Source organism: Sus scrofa, chromosome 14 (genome assembly GCF_054392235.1).
Source record: "Sus scrofa isolate SSC_HxYL_T2T_F1_AM1 chromosome 14, Sscrofa_HxYL_maternal_Yorkshire_Landrace_v2.0, whole genome shotgun sequence".
NCBI lineage: Eukaryota > Metazoa > Chordata > Mammalia > Artiodactyla > Suidae > Sus > Sus scrofa.
Window position 1 is genome coordinate 120,459,095 of NC_139396.1, and position 26,834 is coordinate 120,485,928.

At 37.4% G+C, this 26,834-nt stretch overlaps 1 protein-coding gene and 1 long non-coding RNA gene across 4 annotated transcripts in view; both read right to left on the reverse strand.

Annotated features, from left to right (window-relative positions):
• PRKG1 (protein kinase cGMP-dependent 1) overlaps positions 1-26,834 on the reverse strand; it is a 1,234,647-nt gene that overhangs the window by 700,848 nt on the left and 506,965 nt on the right.
• LOC146396965 (uncharacterized) lies at positions 20,107-26,200 on the reverse strand. Its single transcript, XR_014827640.1, has 2 exons — positions 22,019-26,200; positions 20,107-21,258 (listed from the first exon to the last, which is right to left on the reverse strand). It is a non-coding gene; the product is annotated as an uncharacterized LOC146396965 (long non-coding RNA).

The window sequence follows — 26,834 nt, forward strand, 5'->3', positions numbered from 1 at the left end:
ACAGCACTGGTAAAAGAAATAGGAGCAGGAGAGGGAATGGATATCTGGGCCAAAAACACAGAAGGAGAGGGGTTTCCAATTAGATCAAAAGAAACTTTCTGGGGTGGGTGAAGGTGGGTATGTCCAAAGAAGGTAAAACGGCTGTGAGGGCTTTGTTGGTAGCACTGCCAGGGCCGGGAAATGGCTGGGTGGTACATCTAGACTAATAAGGCCCAGGCAAAATATCAAAGAAAGATTTTTTTCCATCCCCGGTTTGGAAAACAGACAGCAAAGAGCTTCTGGTAACCATGATAATGGTCCTTTCCATTGTAACATATGTGAGCAGATGTCCCAAATACAAAATGAGGATGACAGAGAAGATTAAAGACTGAGAATGGAACTTTTCAAATGCCATTTGAAAAACCTGACAAGATAGGTACTTGAAACAAAAGTTCAGTTGTAGAAAATTAAGGAAGTATAATTTCTTGCCCACCCAAGACTGTGGGACAAAATTTATATTTACTTTTTTTTTTTTTTTTTTTTTTTGTCTTTTTGCCATTTCTTGAGCCGCTCCAGCAGCTTATGGAGGTTCCCAGGCTAGGGGGTCGAAACGGAGCTGTAGCTATCGGCCTTTGCCAGAGCCACAGCAACACGGGATCCGATCCGAGTCTGCGACCTACACCACAGCCCACGGCAATGCCAGATCCTTAACCCACTGAGCAAGGGCAGGGACCGAACCCGCAACCTCATGGTTCCTAGTTGGATTCGTTAACCACTGAGCCACGACGGGAAATACTATATTTACTTTATAATAGAGGTATCTACTCTATGAGGGGAACCTGAAATTATATTCTTACTTAATTTAAAAATAACAAAACAACAACATGTTCACAAAATGGTAGCATTGTTTAGACACCAGGGGCATTACAAACTTCTGGGAGCCCCGATAAATTGTCATATTCTTGTGAGATATGCATAATTTGGAAGATCGATACGCTTGATAAACTACTTGAATGTATGTATTAGAGGCAAATAAAGGTTTGAAATCTTACGTTCTCATGTCTTACATAATAATCTTATGATGCTAATGATGCATGGGAAAGTAACTTTAATGTTATGAGAAGGAGGAAGTCCTAAAAATTAAGTAGTATTATTTAAATAGCCAGTAGCCTATTATCTCAAGGCTAGTTACAAAAGCAAGTAAGGGAGAGACAAGAATAATTACAATTAATTAAATCAATAAAGACTTTTTGATTCATAATGTCATTAGACTATAGAGTCATAAAGTGGCAAACTCAGCTACAATAACCATTCCTCACATTTAAGTAGAGCTTTCTGAAGTGCTTATACATGTAAAATCTGTTTAAATCTTCATAACTTGATGAAGTGATAGGGCAGCTATATAAAAAAACAAGCAACATAATTTCAGCAAGTGATAAATGTGAAGAAAAATGACAGAGGATTAGGGAATCATGTGTGCATTGCTATTTTAATGGTCAGGAAAGAAAGAAGTGACATTTGTGCAAAGGGCTGAGCAGAATGAGAGGTGTGCCATGCAAAGATGCAGTGGAAGAGGGTTTCAGAAAGAGAATAGTAGGCAAGCACCTGAACAGAGGTTCCAAAGAAGGTGAGTCTGGCTATAAAAAATAAATGAGTAAGTAACATGGTGGGCCATGTAGTCAGACAGACAATCAGGAAGACCATTTTACATTAAATTAAGGTGATATATGTATCTATCTATATAGATATAGATATATACACATACACATATATCTAGATATTATATCTAAGATAGGTAGACATAGATATATTTTTTTGGCCACTGCATGTGGATGTTCCCAGGCCAGGGATCTAACCCACATCACAAGAGTAACCAGAGCTGTGGTGACAGTCCCAGATCTTAACCTGCTGAGCCATCAGGGAACCCCTAAGAAGTTGTATTTTAATCTGAGTGTAATAATGAGCCACTGGAAAGCTTCAAACAGGACACAAGAGCCTAATTAATTTTTTAAAATATAACAAGGGCTGCCTGTCATATGGATAAGTGACAACTGGAGTAAAGCAAAAAGACCACTACTATAGTACAGATGAGAGATAACAGTGGTTTGAATAGGGGAGCAGCAGTGTAGGTGATGAACTGTGGTTGGATTTGGGATATATTTTGGAGGTAGCATCAAGAGGATTTGTATTGCATGTGGGGCCCAAAGGGGATGAGGAGATGAGGAAATCAGTAGAGGCAAGGATGGTTTGGGGCCTGAACAACAGAGGAAATAGTAGCACCGTGTTTTGAAATAGAGGAGATTTGAAGGTTAAGGGACAAAATAAGAATTTCCTTTATCTGAATGTTCAGGACAACTACTCCACTGCCCTCTGTTTTCTTTTTTTCTTTTTTTTTTTTTTTTTTTTGCTACAGCTGGGGCTTATGCCACAGCCATAGCAACACTAGATCTGAGCTGCATCTGTGACCTACACTGCAGCTGGCAGCCATGCTGGCTCTTAACCCACCAAGTAAGGTCAGGGATCGAACCCACATCCTCACAGAGACAGTTGGGTCTTTAACACACTGAGTCACAATGAGAACTCCTCCTGCGCATATTAATTCCAGTGCATTTAGGAGAAATACTCCCAGGATTTTGATTGATTTTAATATAGTAGGTATGACCTGTCTGGAGAATGTCCATTATGTTCATTTGCTTTGGTGACTGGATATGTGGAACTGTTTCAAGATTTTTCTGATTGTCTCTCAAATGTTCTTTAGCATAGTTCCTGACTTTGGGTTTACTTTCTAAGGGTTAAGGATCCTCTAACCTGGCCGTCTTAAGCAGGTTTAATGCATCAACTCACATAGGCTTAATTAACCCTCTGCCAGTTATATGCTCCCAGGAAAGAAGGATAGCTATGCCTATTTAAAAATTTAAGCCCTTCATTTGCACAGAGGAACTCGGATTCACCTCTGAATTTGATTTTTTTTCTTATTGAATGTAAGTTAGAAAAACTATGAAGGCAAATCTAATGTTTCACTTAAGTCAAGTGATTTTCCTTCAAAAGGAGAAAAGAGACAAGTTTTAAAATATGCCTACCAACTTAACCTTAAAATAATTCTTCCTTGTAGGAAAAAAAAAATATGTTTAGACCAAATTTTCCCAAATGCCAGTCATCAGCATACCACCCCTTCACATTTTGCCTTATCTATACATTACTTATACTTTTTTCTTACAATCAACTCACTTTTTAATATTTGAATGAACACTTTAAACAGAATTTTTACATCACTGGAACATAAGGAAATCACTTGTTATGAGAGGAAGTAACAGGTAAATATGATTTTATTTTATTTATTTATTTTTTTAGGGTTGTACCATGGCACATGGACGTTCCCAGGCTAGGTGGTCGAATCAGAGCTGCAGCTGCCAGCCTAGGCACAGCCTCAGCAATGCCAGATCTCAGTCACGTCTGCGACCTACACCACAGCTCATGACAATGCCAGACCTCTGACCCACTGAACGAGGCGAGGGACCAAACACGCATCCTCATGGATCCTAGTCAGATTCATTTCCTCTGCGCCACAATAGGAACTCTGGTAAATACGATTATATCACTGACTAGGATTTCCTGCTGCAGTGATCTCTCCCTGTTTGAGCAGAGTGATTCTAAAATGGTTCTTCCTTTATCTCTAGTTGATTTTGAAAGCTTCCCCTTAACTAAGATTTATTCTTATGAGCTTAGAAGCATCATTTGAAATTCGATCACAGGAAATATCATGAAGCTAAGCAGCCTACAAATACATATATGTATGTATACACACACACATATGGTTGTATGAATGCTACATATGCTGTGGGTTTGCTAACATCAGCTTGCAAACCACTAATGGTCAGCACATGACAACTGGGACTCTTTAAGTTGAGGTCCTTGAAAAAAATAACAAAATTCATAGTGTGATCACTTTAAAGATGAATCTTTGTATTGGCTCCCTTCGCATTTACTTAACTGGAGAGGTATTTACCTGGAGTTATTTGAAAGTATGCGCTAGATCTCTTTCAAACAGAAATAACTCCCCTTAGGACAAAGGGAACAAAAGCCCTTGTATAAATCTACTGCTATCTTCTCCAGCATCTAAAGTACAACTCCCTAGGACTTTGGCACTATTGTTTAGTTAAGAAAGCTTGAAATCTCTGGAAATTTACATCCCTCCACAATGCCTAGAAAACTTCTGTATTCATGATGTTTTGCTAAATAAAGTAAAAGTTTTCATTTTATGTGTTTTCACAAATTCATATTTAGCAAATCTTGCTCATGCACAGTTTTTTTTTTTTTTTTACTTGAAAGAGACTTTTGCTCTTGCTAACATTTTGTTCACTCCCATCTATTCTTCAAAATTCACCTCAGCTCACATCCTCTGTGCAAGCTCCTTGACTTCTTCATACACTTGTAACACCTAATGTTCGGGCAGATCATTTGACAATGTAATTACCTAGCTGAATCATCTTTTACAAGTTTACACCTTACTATCTCAGATTGAATATTATGGCTATATAATATCTATTATATACTTGCATCTTAATTTATTCACAAAGATCTTGTTACACACTTAGGTTAATTCATGAAATCATTCCTCAGCTATGACTCTATAAAGGTACCATGGAGAAGATGAAACACAATTCTATCCCTTTTCTTCTAGAAAAGGGCAATGTGCTGGTGATACAGTAGACTAAACATGCAGCAAAATTCCTCCTAGTGCAGAGAGCCTAAAAATGCTAGATTAAAATATGGTTAGAAGGCACGGCTCAGCTTGTAGGAGAGAAAGAAAAAACACTGGAGGGCTGGAAATGAGGAGCAGATAGAAGCAAACCCAGGAGCTAGTGTTGTTACTGAGAATATTAGCTAAAACAATGAGGTTAAAAAAAGCAAACTCAATAATATAGGGACATACATATATTGATAAAACTGAAGGAAAAGCAGGAAATTATTAATAGGACAATTTCAGAGAAATTATTGCCTTAGCATAAGACACCAGAGGACACATAAGAAGACTCAAAAGACTAGTTATGGTCTATGACAGTTCTTTCTAACCCAAACATAATGTGAGTCACAAATTGAAATATTTGCAATTTTTTAGGTACCAAAATTTAAAAGTAAAAAAATTTCTTTTAATAATATTTAACCCAATATATCTAAAATATTACATTCAATTCATAATCAATACAAAAATTACTAATGGAATAATTTTTCTTTTCTTGATGCTGCATTTTCTAAATTGGGTCTGTATGTTTTACTTACAGTACATCTCAATTTAGACTAATCATATTTTAATGTTCAATAGCCAAGTGTGCTATATTATACAGCATCATTTTACACCTTAATATTAGTAGTAGGTATATGGGAGTTTATGTTATTGTTTTTTAAGCTGTGCATTCCTTATCTATAGCTTGTTTAGCACATTATTTTTATGTCCAAAGGAAATACCTTAACATCTAGAACCCACTTAAAAATTAAAATATTATTTTTCTCTAAATTCTAGATGTGTAACATTATTGTGCTACTTTCCTTCCTTCTTCCCTCACTCATTTTTCCTTTTCTCCCTTCCCTCCTTGCCTCACTTCTCTCTTATTAGGTTCTCACTTCCTTTGTGTTATGTGCTTTGTATTACATTTTGATTACGGATGATTCTGACACATTTCTCGGATCGTCTATTCTAAAGGTCTTCAGGAAAGTTCCTTTGTTTACTTGGCACAAAACAAACTCATCAACTAAATACAGGTTCATTTTCTCCCATTTAAAGACACGGTTCCAAATAGGCATTCTTGAAAAAACTTTTAAAATTTTAGATTAAATTATCACTTTAAAGGCTGGAAAACAAGCAGCTTCTGTGTATTTGTAACAATGATGATAAAGAGTATTTTAAACAGGAAAATGTTAAGAGAAAACACAGTGTTAGTATACTGAGCATAATAAAAGCACTTTCTTATCACTTGTATCCATTTTATTTATCCATTTATTTATTTTTCTTTTTACAGCCACACCTGTTGCATATGGAAATTCCCAGGCCAGGGACAGAATCAGAACTACAGCTGCTGGCCTACACCATAGCCACAGCAAAACCAGATCTAAGCCACATCTATGACCTACATTGTAGCTTTCGGCAATGCCAGATCCTTAACCCACTGAATGAGGCCAGGGATCAAACTCAGATCCTCATGGACACTCTTCTGGGTCCCCTTTAAGCCACAGTGGGATGCCCACCTGTATCTATTTGAGACTTAGTCCCTGTATATGTTCACAAACAGTCCAGGTTTGTGAAGATAGGTATGCAGAAGCAAAAACTCAGAAATAAAGTGGCAGAGTGGAACTGAGGTTGACTGGGATCTTTGGGTTCAGATCAGAAGTGAGCAAACTGATTTAAGCATATGAAACAAATCCAGTAGGCTGCCTGTTTTTGTTTGGACATGAGCTAAGGAAAGTTTTCACATTTATTACATGGTTGGAAAAAATTAAGTTATATCTTGTGACACAAGAAAATTATGTAAAAGTAAAACTCCAGTGTCTATAAAGTTTTAATGGTATACAGATATGTTCCTTTATTTATGTATTGTCAGTGGCTACTTTAGACCTATAGTTGTAGAACCGAACAGCTGCAACAGAGACTCTATGGCTTAAGAAGCCTAAAATGTTTGCTAGTCCCTCCTTTAAGCAAAAGTTTGCCCACTTGTGGCTTAAATCACCATTTTTCCCAGATGATAATCACTTTTCCATACAATGACCTAAAAAACAACACAATATAAACTTTCCAAACTGTGGAAACCATTTATTAGAAAACAATGCTAACGTGATAATTGATTGTTATGCGAATTTACTTTCCAAGTTGATGCTTTGAACCAATGAGTCATCTTGAATTTGCTCAACTGGGGGAAAGGAGAACCAACATCTGGTCACGGCTCTGCGGTCACTTAACTATGTCAATGACATTGGGAGTGTCGGAGTATATAGACCTCTATTAGTCCTTAAAGCAAAAGGATGAAGTTAGGTTATTTCCATGGTCCTTCCTAGTTTTGTTTTTTTGTTTTTGTTTTTGTTTTTTCTAATTACCAAGTGAATTAGTTAAGAAAGAAGCAGCGCAAAATAATGGTTAGACTACCAACACTGATTTCTACCAGGTCAGTGTGGAGTATCAGGCTCTACGTAGAATTGGTTAGAACTTAACAAGCCTGTTCAATGAGGTAATAATATGGGAGACCCGCTTAGTACAGAGTAAGCACTTAAATATAAAATGTATCGGCCGAGCTGAACTGCAAAAGACCCTGACTCTGTGATCTCTATTACTCCCATCATGGTCTCATAGGGGTGAAGCAGAGAAGCCACTGTCTTGACAGCAAGTGGAGACGTTCTCCACTCGAGCACAGGGTCTCTGTGTTTTTGCGGTCAGGTGAGTGGAAAGACTGAATTTTCAGCCTGATTCCTAACATTACTTTTCTTTTTTAAATTCCAACATGACTGCCAGGTGAAAAGGAATCAGGTGGTCTCCAGCCTCTCAGTAGCTTGTTGTATCACCTGCAGGAATCGTAAAACCATGGACAGCTACTGAGCAAAAGTGTTTGGACAAAATATTTCACAATAAAGATATTATTTTGAACATACACTACACATGTATCAATGAAGAATTGAGTTATGTAAAATAAGGCAGTCAGGGGTTTAATTCGGGGTTTTCCCCTCAGTCTTTTTTCCTTTTTTCCTCTTTTTACACTGCTCCTGCGGCATATGGAAGTTCCCAGGCTGGTGGCTGAATCAGAGCTGCAGCTGCTGGCCTATGCCACAGCCATAGCAATGCTGGATCCAAGCTGCATCTGTGACCTCTGCCACAGCTTTTGGCAATGCCAGATCCTTAACCCACTGAGCAAGGCCAGGGATCGAACCTGCATCCTCATGGATTCTAGGTGGGTTCCTAATCTGCTAAGCCCAACAGGAAATCCCTCACTTTAATTTTGAATGGATGAAGTAAGAACCCAAGAGCAGTCCGTACTTAGGAGTATAGATGTTTCCTTCTAAGTAAGTAATTTGGGTAAGAATGCATCACCTTAGCAACAACACATTCCATAATTGCCTATGATTGACATTGGCATACTATTCTAATAAAATCAGCTATTTTTTCTTCACTGCTCCAATACTTTAGCTGAAGAAGGGACAGAGGGAAATGATTTCTGGGAGATCAATGAAATCTCAGATTTGAAATGATTTATGATATACACATTTTATTATTTTCACTTGATTTCCAACTGTACTCCTTCAGAGACACCCATGACTATCCCCAAAACTTCACTCAAGAAGAAAGTATTTGAACATGATAGAAGAGTTGAAGACAATAGCAAAGGTTGCACAAAATTATCTACTTGGGAGAATCACCCTGAATTACTCCTCTCTCACCAGACTGCTTTCCCATCACTCTGAGACACACTATGAAGGTAGAAAATCAATTTCATTATCCAGTAATGTTTTCAATCACAGCCTTCAAACTCTTCAACGTCAGAATTAAATTTTCCCAGGTCTTTTATCATTGGTCTACCTAGGTATTTATGCAATGGTTTGAAATTTTTGTTTGGAAAAAAAAGAAAAAAAGAAATACTTTCAAGTTGGGAAAATGTGTCAACCATGAAACACGAATCCATCCTACATAGTGTTCAATGCCAAATGCAAAGATTTCCCAAAGCTCAATGGTTACATACTAATGTGAGATTAGAAAAATATCCCAAAATTATCTATTCAGATCTATGGAATTAACAAATGCAACATTAATTCTTCCAAATCTTTTTATAAGCAGTGGATTCAGCTAGGAATAACTATAAACAATAAACCAAAATGGGATCAGAATTTTTTTCTATTAAGACCCAATTTGTTGGCTATAAGCTAATTTATCTGCCTCTCATGCTGCAGCAGAATAGAAGTGTGTTAATTAAATGATTGCAAAGAAAAAAGCAGTTATGGTATTTGCATACCAAAGGGCCCTAAAGGATTTCACAGCCTTATGGTAAATGCGGAGGAGTATAAAAAGAGCAACTTAAAAAAATTATTCACACCATTTTCATTTATAGTACTGAAATGACTAATTACTTGCCAAGTTCTATTTATAGAGAATTCTCTTCAAGAAGCTCAAAGTATTTTATAGATCTCTGTAATTGATCTTTGTCATTTTACAGATGTTAAAGTTATTTGTAAAATTAGTATTTCCTTGGAACAAAAATTAAAGGCAAAGTGAAGTAAATTAGCTGAGTAAAGGGTAGAGCTTAGAAGAGAATTCAGCTGCGTTCTGTCTCCACAGCCATGTTTTATATTGTTTTTAAAATATAATTTGGGCCAGTATAAAGTAACTCACAATGCTCAATCCTAAATATTTTCTTTCCTTCTTTCTTCAACAGCTTTATCAAGATATAATTGATATAGCAAAAAATGCATATAATTATTATTTACAACATGATGAGTTTGGACAGAAGCATTTTCAACAACTAATTTTAAATACAACTCATGTGGCCCAGTAGTTTAGTCAAAATCCAATATTAACAGAATAATTAGCAAACTCCACCTTTCAAATCCATCAGAGGATCGAAAGAAATGTTGAAGGACCAATTGTTCTATTAGCTTATTTTCATTCATTTATTTACTAAATATCAAGTACCTATTATATACCAAGCAATGTGTTAGGCACTATAGCTTCAATCATCAGAAAAGCAAACATGGTCCTTATCCACACTGAGCTGCTTCTGACTGCAATCTCACTAAAGCAGCCTATATCTAAAGAAGATTCTACACTTTTCATGAGTAATTCATCCCCATGTTAACAGCTTTGAATGACCAGAACCTTCTTCCACATCTGGCATAAGTCTTTCATTCTATATTTGTATCAAATTCAAAAAACCTGAAGATTAGGTCAATATGCAAAGATCATTCCTAGGATATCAGAGCATTTGGTTTTGCCCCAACCTCATCTCCTATAGATACCAGATTTCCTCTGATTATTATTGTGAATTTCTAGATAATCTGGAGTTCTGCTTGGGTTTTCATCATAATATAGTGATTAGTTCATCTAAGAATATTTATTATGTATGTATGTGTCAGGCACTAACTAGGCACTGATAATATAACCATATAAACCATATATACAACACAGGTTGATCCTGGTCTCATCATGCGATGTTTAGACTGGTGTAGTAATTATTTCTCCCTTGTTAATAAAACATATATATTAACTCATACTTTTTTATAATCTAAATTTTCCTATTCAATCTGGTTTACATTCATTCCTCTGTATGTTTTAATATATTTTCTGTGTAAAAGAATCTATAATAAATTGCAAGACAGATATTGACTCACAGATTTTGAAAAACTTATGTTTTTCAAATGAGACATGTTGGGGGGGTAGGTGGGATGCACTGGGGGTTTGGGATGGAAATGCTATAAAATTGGGTTTTGATGATCATTGTACAACTATAAATGTAATAAAATTCATTGAGTAATTAAAAAACAAATAAATTGCAAGAAATATATACTTAATATATATTATATGTAAAATTCTCTATATTTAGATAGATTAGATTAGACAGTACTTTAAATTTAGTACAATGTGTCACTGGTGACTTTTACTTAAGTAACCTATGTTAACCAAGATACTGGACCCCTTAGGAGTTCCCATCGTGGCTCAGCAATTAGCAAACCCAACTAGCATCCATGAGGACACAGGTTCGATCCCTGGGCTTGCTCAGTGGGTTAAGGATCTGCCATTGCCGTGAGCTGTGGTGTAGGTCACAGATGCAGCTTGAATCTGGTGTTGCCATGGCTGTGGTGTAGGGTAGTGGCTATAGCTCCAATTGGACCCCTAGCCTGGGAACCTCCGTATGCCTTGGGTGCAGCCCTGAAAGACAAAAAGACCAAAAAAAAAAAAAAAAAAAAAAAGATATTGGAGCTCTTAGATACAATAGATTTCATCAAGTTTAGAACGAACTGTCCCTGTCCAGGTTTTATGATATTAGGTATCATTTGACTTCTCTGGATCTCAACTAAATCATCTTCAAAAGTAGCACGTACCTCATAGGTTTGTCGCAAGGATTAAATGAGATAGTTAAGTGTCTAGTGAAGGTTAGAAATACCAAAAATGTTAAGTTTTCCTTCTGTTTCTCTCTGGGGATAAGATTACAGCTGGCTGTGAACTCTTCTAGTTATTCTGTCATCTGGGTCAGAGTTCTGCTACTTTTGCTGAGGCATACGGTACAGCTTCTCATGCGCAGGAAAAGAGTAAAAGAAAGGTGATGATGGAGTTATTTTAAAATAGCTGGTTTTGCTGTTCCATTATCAATGATGACAACAGGTATATTAAACTTTGGGGAGATGAGATCATATTTAGAATTTAGGAAGTATATATATAATGAGACGCCTCAGGATTCAAGTTAATAAGAGGATGAATTGCATCATACTCTTATGCATGGAAGTATTAACTGACTTGGAAAGAATTCAGTTGCAATTATTTTTCATTTTCTATAAAATGACACTGAATAATGTAAAGTTTTGTTCAAATAAATCTAAATAATATGACCCATATTTCCCCCTCATATCTTTCTCAGCTTTTCTCCAAATATACAACAATTCTTAGATTTTTTGGTACTTTGGAAAGAATAATCAAATGGAAGAACACAGAATCAGTTTTTAATTCTGGTTCTGCCATTTACTAATTGTGTGATATCAGGTAAGTTATCCCAACTTTCGGAGACTTAGCTCTAGAAAATAACGGAAAATAAATTCTTTACTTGCAAGATTATTGAAAAAGTTAAATGAGAATGTACATAAAGCACTCAACACTGGGTCACTGGTCTAAAGTAGGCACTAAAAATTGTCAATTTCTACCTCCTTAATACTAGATATTTAGTTAGAATAAGTGCGACATCTCAAATGCATTGCTAAATGGTCCAACCAACCTAGTTCAGTGTTCCTTCAAGTTGAATGGCTCAACTTTTCCATAGACTATCACTATCAGAACAATACTGAAGGTTTGGTTTTAAATATTTTCCATGCTCGCTGAGTTAAGGAGCACATGCTTTCCTTCAAAGATATCACTCACATAAAGATTCTAACTTAAGCAAGTTCTTAGTTTGAACAATGAAGGCAAATTAAAATACATTTCCCTTTCAATCCTTATAACCAAGAATAATTGCAGAACCATGAGAAATTTCAGAGTAGGTTATTTTGCTTGGCAACTAGTCATCCTTGACCAGCCTTTAAAATTATGAGGGACAGAGAATTAATTAGCCAATATGTCATTCTTATTTTGACACAAAATTTAAGAGAAGCTGACAGCTAACTTTTCCATTTGCCATCATTTCAAATCCACCTCTTAAATATTTCTTGCTTCTATTTCTTCTTCTGCATTTTATGCTCACTGTCCTACTTTAGGCCCTTATTATCTTCTGCCTGCATATGCCAATTGGAGGAAACTTTTGTTACAAGAGAGCCAAAACTTGAGACTCCAAGAGCCAGAGAGAAGGGAAGCAAAGAGAAGTAAGCCTGACATGGTATGGCTTGAGTCATTTGATAATTTCTAAGTGGAGCACCCAGCAGAAAGTGGTTGCTAAAGGTTAAGAAGTGAGAAGAGCTTTAGGCAGTTTCACACTTTGGGAAGACAGAATTTGGAGTTCAGGGCTTTTTAAGTAGGAGGTATCCTGGTGAACATGCCAGGCTTTCCCCTGAGACTCCTGATTGGGTCCATCCTAGGAATAAGGTGAGGCAGAAATATAGCAGATCTCACAAAAAAGGAAACCCAAGCTGGAGTCAGTTCAACTCCTGATTGTGTTGGATTGACTTGACCTTTCTCTAAAAGTTCTCCCATATGAAAATGAAAATCCTCTCTGGAAGGAAAAAAAATTAAGAAACTATGGAAGTAGCTCTTTGAGTGGCTGAATAGGAGAGTTTTAAGACATAAACATTAAGTAACTATAATTAGTATATTCAGAAAAACAGAGAACAAGGCAAAACATTCACTTCCATTCTATTCATACCTGACTCTGTCTCAGTCTTATCAATCTCAGTGAATGACACGAGCATATAATAAGCACCAAAGCCTAGAAGTCATCTTTGATTCCTATCTTACCCCCAAATCCAATCCATCAGTAAGTCGAACTGACCCTCCCTCAAGAATACATTATTGAAATGTCTACTCCTTATCTCCACAGCTGCTACTCTGGTCTTGAGCTGTCATCATCTTGCACTTGGGTTCCTGGCAATAGCCTTCTGCTGGTCTTTGTGAATCCATTCTTGTTGCCTTGCAATCTATTCATCATACTTCGACCAGACCGAACTGTTTTTTAAAGTTAGTTAGATCATGCTACTCTTCCACTTAAGACACTCCAATAGCATCACATTTTATTAAGGATAAACTGAAACTATTAATCATGGCCTGGAAGGTCCTGCATGATTTAGTCCAATCTTCCTTCTTCTATTCCAGTGGTTCTTAGCGAGGAGTGATTGGCCATATTTGAAATATTTCGGTTGTTACAACTGGATGTGTGTGTGTTTTGGGGGTTGGCTACAGGCATCTAATGGGTCAAAGTCAGGGATGCTTCTAAATATACTTCACTTTAGAGGATAGTTCTTCATAATGAATCATCCAACCCAAAACATCCACGGTGCTAAGGCTGATGAAACTTCACCTCATATGACATTCAGTCAGTAGTCATTTTATTCTACATTATCTGCTTTCCTTTCTCAGAATAAGCCCAACTCATTCTCATCTCCAGGGATTCTGAACTTGCTATTTCCTCCACCTGGAGCACTTTCCCTCTGATTTTAACAAGGCTGACTTGTATCATTTAGGTCTTCATTCATATCACCTTTCCTCAGAGAGGCCTTCTATGACTGTTCTTTCTGAAACACTTTCCTCTGTTGTTTTTGATTGTTCCTCCAAGAGCTCTCTTCTTCATCCATAACTTGGTTTGGTGCATTTGGTTGCCTCCCTCCCCCTCTAAAATGTAAGCTCAATGAATGCAGAAATATTCTCCATTTCATTCATTCCTCTATTCCCAGTGCCTTGAATGGAACTTAATTCATCATAAACAAACATTATTGGTTGAGTAAATTACTAAATCAACATAGTTAGCATAAGCCCTCACTGAGTTGATGAAAGTTGCAGCTAGACTGCATTACATTCCTGGGACTCAGTCTGTACCCAAGAGGGTTTTTCTCCCTCTTCTTTATCCTTCTCAAAATTTAATGTCATTGGAACTTTGTTGTGTCCTCTACTGTGGATCTGTTGAGTACTGAATACATGCAAACAATTGTGCTTAGCATAACACTGTGACATGGATGGAATATTCCGCTTCAACAGAGGAGGAGATAGATGAGGACAGTTTAAAAGTATTCTTGAACTCACACAACAAGTCATTTTGAAACAGACAGATAAATAAGAATTTCACGTAACTGTCCATTTCATACAAATGACAAAACACTGTTTTTATGTTGAATGGAACTGAGATTTCACAAGTCTCAGTATAATTTTCCTATCAGGAACAACCATGAGCAATACTCTATGAAGACACCATGACTTACTCATTCCAGAGATTTTTTTGCAGATTTTGTCCATTTATACTGATTATTCTCCTTCTTCATTGACAAAAATGCTCTACTTACAATTTAAGGAACACTTGGGTCTATTAAAAATGAATAAGAGTATTAGTAACACAAATAATGTCTCTAAAAGTCTTGTGAACAGAATAAAATTGATTATTTTTAATTTATCCTCTGGTGGTTACTGTAATCTAAATACTTTATATAGGCCTTATATAAAATGTACATAATTGGGCATACAACAAAGTTATTTATTATCTTTATTAAATTTTAAATAAATTAATTTATTCTAATCATTCCTATGGGGAAGGCATGAGGCAATTTTATGCCCCTGCCCCCAAGAAACATTTGCCAAAATCTGGAGACAATTTTGGTTGCCAAAACTGGGGGAAGGATACTGTGGACATCTGACAGGTAGAGGTCAGGGATGCCGCTAAACATCTACAAAGCAAGGGCACTTTTGCCCCCCAACAAAGAATTATCCAGCCAAAAATATAAAGAGGGCTGAGGTTTGGAAATAGAAATTCATTCATAGGTTCAAAGTGCCTAGTCTTAAACCCATAAATAAACTCCTGCAAAATATAAGGTTAAGTCAGTTTTCTGAAGCTTGAAAACCTGGGAAAACTCTTCTCCTTTGCAATGTATGATTCTTGACCATTCCTCCCTGAAACAGATCAGATCCATCTAGACTTTAAATCTATTGAGGCAAGTCACCCTCCTCCTTAATGGCCTCTGCAAGTGCCTAGCAACTGGGTTATCAGTCCTTGCCACAAGCTTTGACATTTTACAGATTTAAACTGCCTTTGAAAGCTACATGATGGCTTTATCAAGAGCAGATAGACTATACTTGGCTCAGTTTTGGAATAAATTCCCTGCCTTTCTTTGAACCAAAAAAAGGCTAATGAATATTTGATTTGGATGGTGATCCTAGAGCCACAAACAAACCTTTTAGTATACGGAAGTTCTCAGATTAGGAGTCGAATCCGAGCTGCAGTCCTGACCTATGCCACAGCCTCAGCAACGCGGGATCCGAGCTGTGTCTGCGACCTATACCACAGTAACACTGGATCCCTGGCCCATTGAGGGAGGCCAAGGATCGAACCCACATCCTCGTGGATACTAATTGGATTGGTTTCCACTGTGCCATGATGGGAACTCCTATGTTTCTTTCTTTTTTGTTGTTGTTAAACTCTCTTTTTTAAGTTATTTTTTCTTAAGTGTAACATTCATACCAAAGGGCACACATATAAGTGTATAGATCAAGGAATTTTTAGAGAATGCACTAGAGTAACCATTGCCCAAACCAAGACACAGGAAATCAGTTAGGATGAGGCAAATCCTATCTGTGACTCCCGGCCCTGCCTTCTTTCCTAAAAGTAACTCCTAGCATGACTACTATCCTTATAGACTAGTTTTTCCTATCTTTGTTTTGTATAAATGGAGTGAGATGACATTTTATGAATGAATTTTTGTTCAATATTATAATTTCAAATCCATCTGTGTCACTGCACATGGTAGTTCCTTTATTTGCATTGTTTTACAATATCCCATTGTATGAATAGATCACTTATTTACCCATTCTATTGCCATTGGTAGATATGTGAATTATTGTTAGTTAATGGCTAATAGCCATTAAATCATAAACAGAGATGATTTAAGTAGTCCCATCTATGATCTTTGGTATACATACAACACACACACACACACACACACATACATACACACTTAACACACATCAATATATGTTCACTTTTAGCTGATACTGCCAAATAGTTTATAAGAGAAAATACAACAATTTTATTCTTTCGCCACCAATGTATGGGAATTCTAGTTGCTTCACATCCTCAGTAGTTGATACTGCCAGCCTTTCTGTTTAGCTATTGCAGCATTCCTGATATCTTACTATAGTTTTAACCTGTATTCCCGTTATGACTAATAAAGTTAAGTACTATTTCATGTGTTTATTGACCATTTGGATATTCTTTTTTTGGCTGTGCCCACAGCATGCAGAAGTTCCTAGGACAGGGATCAAACCTGAGCTACAGCAATGATGACATTGAGTCCTTAACTCCTAGGCCACCAGGGAACTCCTGGATATACTTTTTTTTTTTTTTTTGCTTTTTTTTGGGGGTGCCTACCTACACCCATGGCAATATGCAAGTTTTGATGAATAGAAACTCTTAGATTAAATATATTTAAATACACCTGCTGGCTTCACTCATCTGACTCACCATCTTATATTATCTCCTCTAACTCTCACCCTTCACTCACACCTGCCCCAGCTCTTCCAGAGTAGTTCAGCCCCCAGACCTTGCAAATCAGGACCCCCGTGATTTACGTAGATGGTTGGTCTTAGAATATGAAACAACAGTTTCTGATTCCTCCTTTAACATTTCCTCAGTGTTGAACTGAAACCTGGATTTCCTTTCCTGAAGGCACAGAGAAAAGGAAATCTTGGGATATCTCCTCTGAACCTGAGTTTGAGTTTGAGGCAACATCCTTAGACTTGGGGGAAATGATTAACTCTGAAAGTCTTATGGAGTGGGCTTAGTTGAAGAGATCTGAGGGAGCCGTTTCAGAGCCCAGGGCATCTGTGACAGCCAAGTGAATTTACTATTTGGAAAACATATATTCTTTTGAAATGTTTGGGTATGGATAAAACTGGAATACTCTGGCTAGAAAAATACCTGCTAGGAGATGTGTTCACCTAGTGTGATAGATTGTTAAAAATTATCACATTTTTTCCTATCCCTATATGCATGTCCCTTTGCAATGTGACTATAATATCCCTCCTATTGAGAATGGAAGAAATTCTCTGTCTACCCCTTGTACCTGGGACTTATTTTGATAAATGAAACATAACCAAACATGGTATAACAAAGACTTAGAAAGCATTTGCACACTGAGGCTTACCCTTTCTCTTAACATACTGAGACTGTTATGCAAAGAAGTCAGGTGTCTTTAAAAAAAAAAGAAAGAAAGAAAAAAAGGAAAAGAAACAAGATACCTTCAATATTGCTGGTAAGTAAAGCTTCTCTTACAATGCAGAATTCCCCCATTACATAATGCGGGGTAAAGCATCACGTGTAACTATTTGTTCATACATACAAGCACATACTTACAACTACTTTTTGTTAATGGATTATTATTTTCTGTAACAATCTCCTCATCTTAGCAATTGTCTTTTGTGGGCTGATCTGGATTTGGTCTTTTCTGATATTTACATAAGATAATTTTATTTTTCCCTCATCATCTTTCATCTAAGTATATCTGTATGCATGTACGCGTGCACGCACGCACACACACACACACACACACACACACCCTTGCTACATCTGCAACAGACTTACAACTCTGCTTAAGTTTGGCTTTAATTAAATTATGGGAGCAGAGTCCTTAACCAAGTCCCTTTAATAATGCTATTAACTGGTAACTACATATTTCCTCATTACAAAGTTAAATTTTAATTATTATTTACTACACAGTGCAAGTTACATAGTGCAATCAGCACACATGAACAAATTGGAGTTTGCCATATATAATGAAATCATAAAACCCGAGAGTTCTATTTAATTACACTAAAGAGCAGGAAGTTATTTTCTTGCTTTCAGAATCAAACAGCCTCAGCAGAAGGAAGATCAGACACTTTTCTAGCAGAGTCCATAAGAGACTTGTCAAATTAAAAAAAAAAAAAAAACCTCACAATGCATTGGATCTTAGTATGGATGTATGTTAAAGAACCTTCTAGGAACTTGATGTAGGACATGAGAACTTCTGAAATGGCTAGGTAGTAAGTTTTCCTTTTTATAAACTCCATATATTATTATCAGAATATGATCAATTTCTTTCATTTTTTTAAACAAGGTACACCCAAGTCCTTTGCAACAGAGGGGCTACATGTCTGAAAGAGGGGAGAAAGACATTTTTATATTAAAGCCTCTTTAAGACTTATTATTGTTTTTACTTCTTTCCATAAAAGCAAAACGATTATCTTGACTATTTTTCAAATAATATATAACAGAATTGTTACAAGTATTACCATTTCTGGAGTTCCCATCATGGCTCAGCGGTTAACGAATCCGACTAGCAAACATGAGATTGTGGGTTTGACCCCTGGCCTTGCTCAGTGGGTTAAGGATCCAGCATTGCCGTGAGCTGTGGTGTAGGTCGCAGATGGGGTTTGGATCTGGCATTGCTATGGCTGTGGCATAGGCCGGCGGCTGCAGCTCAGAATGGACCCCTAGCCTGGGAACCTCGACATGCCACAGGTACAGCCCTAGAAAAGACAGAAAGACAAAAACAAAAAAAACAAAAAACAAACAAAAACAACTATTACCATTTCTGTCCTTAAAGCAATAACAAAAGGGTATCAACACCTACTCTGACTTGGTAAGATCACCCATTCACACTCTCAGAGGTTGAGGTATGGATGGTGAATGGGTAACCCCTCTGCCATAAGTTCTCTCACTCACTTATTGATCCACATCTGTTCCAAGCACTGAAGTATTCAGAAAATTGGAGAGTCCCATCTTTAAGTAGATATAGAATCAAAGTTTAGTAAAGCATTGTTTAACACTACATTTGATAGGAAATAAAAGGAAAGAGATATTTTGTGGCTGCTTTCTTAATATAGCATAATTTTTATCATTATATTTCTCCACCTTGGAGAAGTGGCTCCTGTAGTGGATGTCCTATGTGCCCTGGCATGCTCTTCTTTTGTCACCCAAGAGCCAAGGATCAGCTGGAGCCTGGGTAGGCTCTGACCTGTGTTTGTAGACTCACAGGTTCTCCAAGTTGGTTCTGCAGGCTGCAGGACTGTAGTTTTCTTGCTTCTGGTGTCTGCCACTGATGGGTGAAGTTGGTCTGGAAGCTGGTGCAAGCTTCCTGATGGGAGGGACCAATGCCTGTCCACTGGGTTTTGGTCCTCTGTTGGGCAAGGCTGCATCAAAGGGCATGTCTAGAAGTGGCTGTGGGCTCAGGAAGTCTTTAGGTAGCCTGTCTGCTGCTGGATGGGGCTGTGTTCCAGCCCTGTTGGTTGTTTGGCCTGAAGCAAGCCAACACTGGAACCTACAGCTATTGCGTAGGGCCAGATCTTGGCACTAATTACTCAAGCAAGATTCTTCCTTCTGCTAGAGTTCAAGTAGATGAACTCTCCCTGATATTTCCACCACCAGCTTTATGACTCTAGAAAGAGCCTCAAACATGCCCCACCTTCCCAGAAGACCCTGCAAGACCAGCAGGTTGGTTTGGCCCAGGTGCCTATGAAGCCACTGCTTTTGCCCAGGTCCCAGTGTACCCTTCAAAGCCAAGTGCTCTGATGCCAGACCCCCAGGCTGTGGAGCCTGACATGGGGCTCAGAATTCTCATCTCTTTGGGAAAACTTCTTTGATATATTTATTCTCATTTGTGGGTCACCCACCTAGGGTATATGTGATTTGATTAGTATCAAGAGTGCACCTCTCCTACTTCTAATTGTGGCTTCTTCCTTGACTTTGTGGAATATCTTCTTTGGTATGTTGCAGTATTTTTAAATTGATGGTTGTTCAGCTGTTAGTTGTAATTGTGGTGTTCTCATGGCAGGAAGTGAGCCCAGGAGCATTTACTTTGTCATCTTATCTCCCTCAATGACAGATGAAGGTGGTATCTTGAGATATATTTGCTAGTGCTTCCACATGGTGCTGATTAGGCATTTCCTTATGGCAAAGGAGCATTTGCTATAACTCTTTTATCTGGATTTCACTTGGAGGGAGAATCTGTTGTATGACTTCATAGTAATGTCACAACAGTTGTACTCAATGTGCTCATATGCTTTATTTCCACTTTTGGCCTTGAATAAATTTTGATCCTCTTCAGAAGTCACATCAGCTTTGTTGGCTTTGCCAGTTTCCGAGGATGCTGTCTGCAGGCTCCAGAGTGAGTGGGAAGGTCCAGTGAGTCTCATTTGATAAACGAGGCCTCACATGGATCCAGCCCACTTTCAGTCACATACAGTCTAAAGTCTGACTAAGTCTGGTTCTTAGGTTGGAACCAGTCCAATCTGGACTCAGTCAGAACTCTAATTTGTATCATTATGATTTAAAAAGTAAATTTTGGCATTCCAGTTGTGGCTTAGCAGGTTAAGAACCTGACGTAGTGTCTGTGAGGATGTGGGTTCAAACCCTGGCCTTGCTCAGTGGGTTAAGATCCAGTGTTGACACAAGCTGTGGCATAGGTCACAGATGCAGCTCAGATTGGGCATTACTGTGGCTGTGGCATAGGTTGGCAGCTGCAGTTCTTATTTGATCCCTAGCTTGGGAACTTCCATGTGCAGCAGGTATGGCCATAAAAAGAAAAAAAGTAGATAAATAAAAATAAAAAGTAAATCTCTAAGTACAGTCTTGGCCAGACAGGCAAGAGAAGCTCCACTTTTTGTCTGATCTTTGAAGTATATTTCATATTATTAAGCCTAAATATAATAGCATTTAAAATAAATGTCCAGGAGTTCCCGTCGTGGCGCAGTGGTTAACGAATCTGACTAGGAACCATGAGGTTGCGGGTTCGGTCCCTGCCCTTGCTCAGTGGGTTAACAATCCGGCGTTGCCATGAGCTGTGGTGTAGGTTGCAGACGCGGCTCGGATCCCGCGTTGCTGTGGCTCTGGCGTAGGCCAGTGGCTACAGCTCCGATTCAACCCCTAGCCTGGGAACCTCCATATGCCGCGGGAGCGACCCAAGAAATAGCAACAACAACAACAAAAAGACAAAAGACAAAAAAAAAATAAAAAAATAAATAAAATAAAATAAAATAAAAAAATAAAATAAATGTCCATCTGTCCAAAGAGTCATACTCCTCTCCCTGATGTCCCCTTTTAGAAAATGAACATGACTTTTTCCTGGTATTTACATCTCTCTTTATTTCTCAGTGTCATTATTGCAGCAACACAGTATCCTGGTAATGGCTGATGAATGTTAGGAGAAGATAGAGTCTTAGAGGTATTGGTACCACCAGCTCCCTTTGCCTTATGTCACTGCTTGCCTAGTGACTGTCCCTCACTATTAAACCTGACCTCATGATTTACCATGACTCTAATGCTGTTAAATAATTCAGATGCAGAACAAGACAAAGCAATTGGAAAAGAACCCCTTAGAGAAAGATATGAAAGGGGTTGTCTAGGTCAAGGACAACATAGACTATGGCCTTAATACAATTTCATCACATGTGTGCCATCAATAATCCTACATAAAACTGTGATGCTTCTGATTAGAAATAGTCCTTGACGTGTGTGTGTGTGTGTGTGTGTGTGTGTGTGAGAGAGAGAGAGAGAGAGAGAGAGAGTATGAGAGAGAGAGGGAGAGAGAGTGCTGCTAATGGTGGTATGATGTGGCTTTGGAGATAATCTGACCAATGTTCCTTTACATGTTCTGCCATTTAGCGTCTTCATGACATGAGTTATTTATTTTCTTTCACCTTAATTTTCTCATATGGATGCAATATCCTTCATTTCACAAAGTAGCGAGGATATTTGAAAGTATTTGATATGTGAAGAGAGTTCAAATATTAGTTTCCATTCTTTGAATAATAAAGACGGATCAGCTTTGGCCACAATGAAGTTAACAAATCACTGAGCGATTTATTTATGTATGGAATACATGTCACTCAAGATTATGGAGTTGGATCTTAAAAAAACATTAAATAAAAGTGGAAAGTGAGATTAGAGAAAGAATAATTAGGGGTATCCCTTTAAGTGTGGTTCAAATCCCACAGAGTTACAAAACATAAGATTTAGTTTCTGTAAACTAGTACTTTGGAACTCTCCATTTTGCTCTTTGCTCCTAGAATACATCAGAAGCTTATTTTATAATTGAGTCATATCTAAGCACATAGTTATTTATACACAGTTCAAAATATAATCATCAAATGTAAAACAGATTTATATAAACATTGCCAGAAATCGTGCCTGTGAATGTAATATACACATCGTTACTGCTACAAAGCACCCAGGGTTCTCTGCATGAGATGAAATTATAACAATCCATCAGCTTTTGTTTCTCCAAAAATTAACATTCCAGAAGCACAGGAACTCATTCTGGCAAGAGGCATCTTCATTTACTTTGACTTGATCTTGAAAAAATCAGGAGAAAATCAGACAATAGGGGATAATAGAAGGATTCAAAGGTTGATGGCTTGATTCTTTCCCAAGTGAAGGGATTCAGCACTTGTTGCTTATGTTACTGATAGAAAATGTGAAGGTTGACTTAAACATAAACCTACCACTTCCTCACCCAATTGGTGCACATGGATCAATGTGTGCTTTAGAATCAGTTTCCTATTTCATGAGGATACCTACACAGATATACACCAGGATGCATTATAAAACACACACATACATACACATATATTTATATATGTGTATAAGTGCATGCATAAGCACACATAAACGTACACACACACTCCTATTCAGCCATTTACCAACCTATCTACTGTGTCTGGAGTAAAAAGACTAGAGTTCAAGCTCTTATTAACTCCCCTCTAGAATGTAATCTCCATAAAGAAAAGGAACTCTGTCCATGGGGGTCTCTGTTTTGTCCTTTGCACCTGGTAGGATTTCCAAATAACAGTTCCATAGTCATTTCTTAATGAATAAAGAATGAGTTTTAATGTCTTCTTTGTTTCAGGCACTGCGCCACCCTTTCAAATTAGGTTTTCGCCTTTAATTCTTGGATCCATACTACGAAGTAGAAACTATCCCCAAATAAGGCACCTGAGGGTCAAATAGCCTGAGATAAGCTTAATAACTGGAGGGACCCACACAGGCTCCCTTTGGTTTTGATTTCTGCTTCTGTACATTGAGAATAGCAGCATCCATACTCTTCAATGGTGGTTGTGAGGGTCAAACAAGATTAGCAATGTGCTTGTGTCTATAAAGAATAAAGCACTTACAAGTAGGAACTGTTACTACTCTAACTTCACATGCTTAGAGGCCTGGTGTGTGATCAGCAAAGCCAAGTCCACTACTGGAAAAATTCAGAGTATGGGGGCCTGAAGGGGAACGCTTTAGAATCCTCGTCACCTCCTAAAGCCAATAGAATAAGCTCAAAGAACAAAAAATCTTACCAGTTGGTAGGGAAATAAAATTCCAGGCTGTTTGATTCAATTAATTTGTCAACTGTGTGACAATAGTGAAACTACTGATAGCAAACACATACTTTGTTCTCTCACTGATTATACCACTAGTCACACTGATTACACCCCTAATCACACTATCTGTGGACCTCTAAATTTGGGTTAAGTCAAAGGTGGTATAAACTCCTAACACTTTCGAGCATTTTGACAGACACGCTCCTTACTGTTTAGTTTTTTGCTTTTTAAAATTTGGAATGTTTGCATAGTTCACTTACTGAGTTTGATCATCCATAAGGTAATCATAGGCATTACACTTTGCATCTAGCATCAATAATAATTGACTGGCTCAATTAAATATTATTTTAAATGAAAGAAATGGCTAACAGCCTTTGGCACTAGCACTGTTCTATGAAAAACGCTTTCAGAAGTTTAGGAAAGCATAGCCAAGTAAGTGGTAGAAAGAAACATTACCACAGTAACATCTTCATATAAATGATAAAATTACTTTCTCCCAATAATAGTTTAGAGATACAGAACTAGTAATGTAAAGCACATTAGGAAGTCTCTTTGTGAGTTTCAGACCCATGAGCAAAGGATATTTTTTTTTTCTCTCTAATACATATATTTGCAAAAGCAGAAGGGGAGGGAGGGAAGTATAACTTAACTCTTTCAGAACACAAAGCAGAGATTTTTTTTAATTGAAGTATAGTTAATTTATAATGTTGTGTTAGTTTTATGTGTATAGCAAAGTGATTCAGTTATATACACATATATAAGTACATATCTCTATATATGTATATAGTCTTTTTCAGAGTCTTATACAAGTTATTATAGAATATCGAGTAGAGTTCCCTGTGCTAAACAGTAGGTTATCTAATTTATATATATAGTAATGCATATATTCTAATCCCCAGTTTCTATTTTACCCTTCCCTTACCCCTTTGGTAACCACACATTTGTTTTCTATGTCTGTGAGTCTACTTCTTGTAAATAAGGTCACTTGTTTGAAAGAAAGACAATTATCATATGATGGCACTTATCTGTGGAATCTAAAGATACAAAGGAACTTACCTAGAAAACTAAGACATTCTATAGAATACCCCTGAGCGTCCACGTTTGGATCCTAGTCTTGTCATCGCAAAAAACAGGTAAACTCCATGAAAGCAGGTTGGAGGCCTTCTCTCCTACTTCAGCCCCAATATCGCCTACCATAGTGCTCCATGACAACAAACTCTGGAAGCATTTTGATTTAATTCAAAGAACACTCACACTTGGACTTCTATCCTAAAACCAGGATTTCTCACTGTCCAGTTGTGTGCCAATGACTTAATCCCTTGTCTTAATCTCTTGTCTTTGGTTTCTCCATTCACAAAATGGAGATGAAGAGTTCCTATTGTGGTTCAGGGAGTTGAAAACCCAACTAGTATCCATAAGGATGTGGGTTTGATCCTGACGTTGCTCAGTGGGTTAAGGATCTGACAAGCTCTGGTGTAGGTTGCAGATATAGTTTGGATCTGGTGTTGCTGTGCCTATGTTGTAGGCTGGCGGCTGCAGCTCCAAATAGACGCCTAGCCTGGAAACTTCCATATGCCGCAGATGTAGCTCAGAAAAAAAGAAAGAGAGAGAAAGAAAGAAAGATGAAACCACTTTTTGATAAGATGAGACAAGACAGCACAAATAGAAGCCCAACAAGGTGTGGTGTTCACATCAGAGGCTCAGAGATATTAGTGCCATTTCATAACCCCTGCTCCACCCCCTCTCATTTCAAGTGTCTCATTTTATCCTTAAAACTACCTCTATAAAGATATTTATGGCACATTAAATCTGCAGAAATGCAAACCATCACTGAACTTAAATGATAAAATTACGATTTGAACTTGTGTTCCAGATTTCTACCATGATGATTTCCCCACGTATGTCATTCAGAAATTAATCACTTCTTGCATAGTGTCAGAGCCTGTCAACTAAAGTCTATTTCTAAAATATTTACTTAGCCTAATTTATATGCATACATAGTTCTTTTTTTCCTTAGTGTTACTGGGCTTCTTTAATGATTGTGTCAATCAGGGCTTATTGCGTGAATATTCCAATACACTGTTTGAAATAACTATTCAAACCATTATAATGTTGTGAAGGGAATCACCAGCTGTAACATTACTAATGAATATTAATGTTCTTTTTTATTTGGCTGGCACTGAAATAATAGCAGTTGTCATGTAGCATCAACAATTTTAACTAGGGTACTCTGGAAAGTCATTTGAAATCTGAAATGCCCTCTAGATTACATTTGTGGTCAACACACAGCCAGGAAATCAGCTGTGATCAATATAACTAACAGTAATACCATTGGAATAATGTCATAATAAAATGGGATTTAAAAACAATTCATTTCCCTCTTCTACTGCTTCCACTTTTATACCAGGTAGATTAAATGCCTTCTAATTTGCTCACTTTGGATAAAGAGATCTATAAGAATAAATTTCATTGCTTTTCAATCACACTGAATGAAAAGAACACAATGGGATGAGAATGAAGAGAGCTAAAACAATAGCAGTACCTAAGTACTGAGGCAGTTTTCTGCCTTTTGAGAAAAATCTACTATAAGAAGAATTTATGGCTGTTGGCCAGATCCATAAGAGTGACCTGCCGTTCAGATGTGGCAAAACATTTAAGGCTTTAAAAAAAGTCACACTCACAAGACCCAATGGGGCTTCTTTAGAAATATTTAAAAGCAATTTGTTGATATACATGTCTATGTCATCAAAATTAACAGAATGCTGCACACCATCCTATAACTCACCATTAATGTGTGGTGCAGCTACACTCATGCTCAGGACTCTTTCTAGTTCATGTAACTGTAATTACTTTTTAAAATATTAATATGAAAGTCTCAATTTACTAAAGCAGACCACTTGTGTATTCTTAAACTTTGAAGAGTAAATCCTAATGATAAACAGGTATACTGCATGGTAATGACCCCTCTTGTGATCAATTTATTCTAATAAGATCAATAACTAACTTTCTTAAGCATTAACTATTTGCCAGGTCTGTTATAAATGCATCACATGTACTTGCATTTAATCTTTAGTCTAGCTCTGTGGGATAGCTATTATCATCATCTCCATTTTATAGATGGGGAAACACAAGGTCACATAGAAAA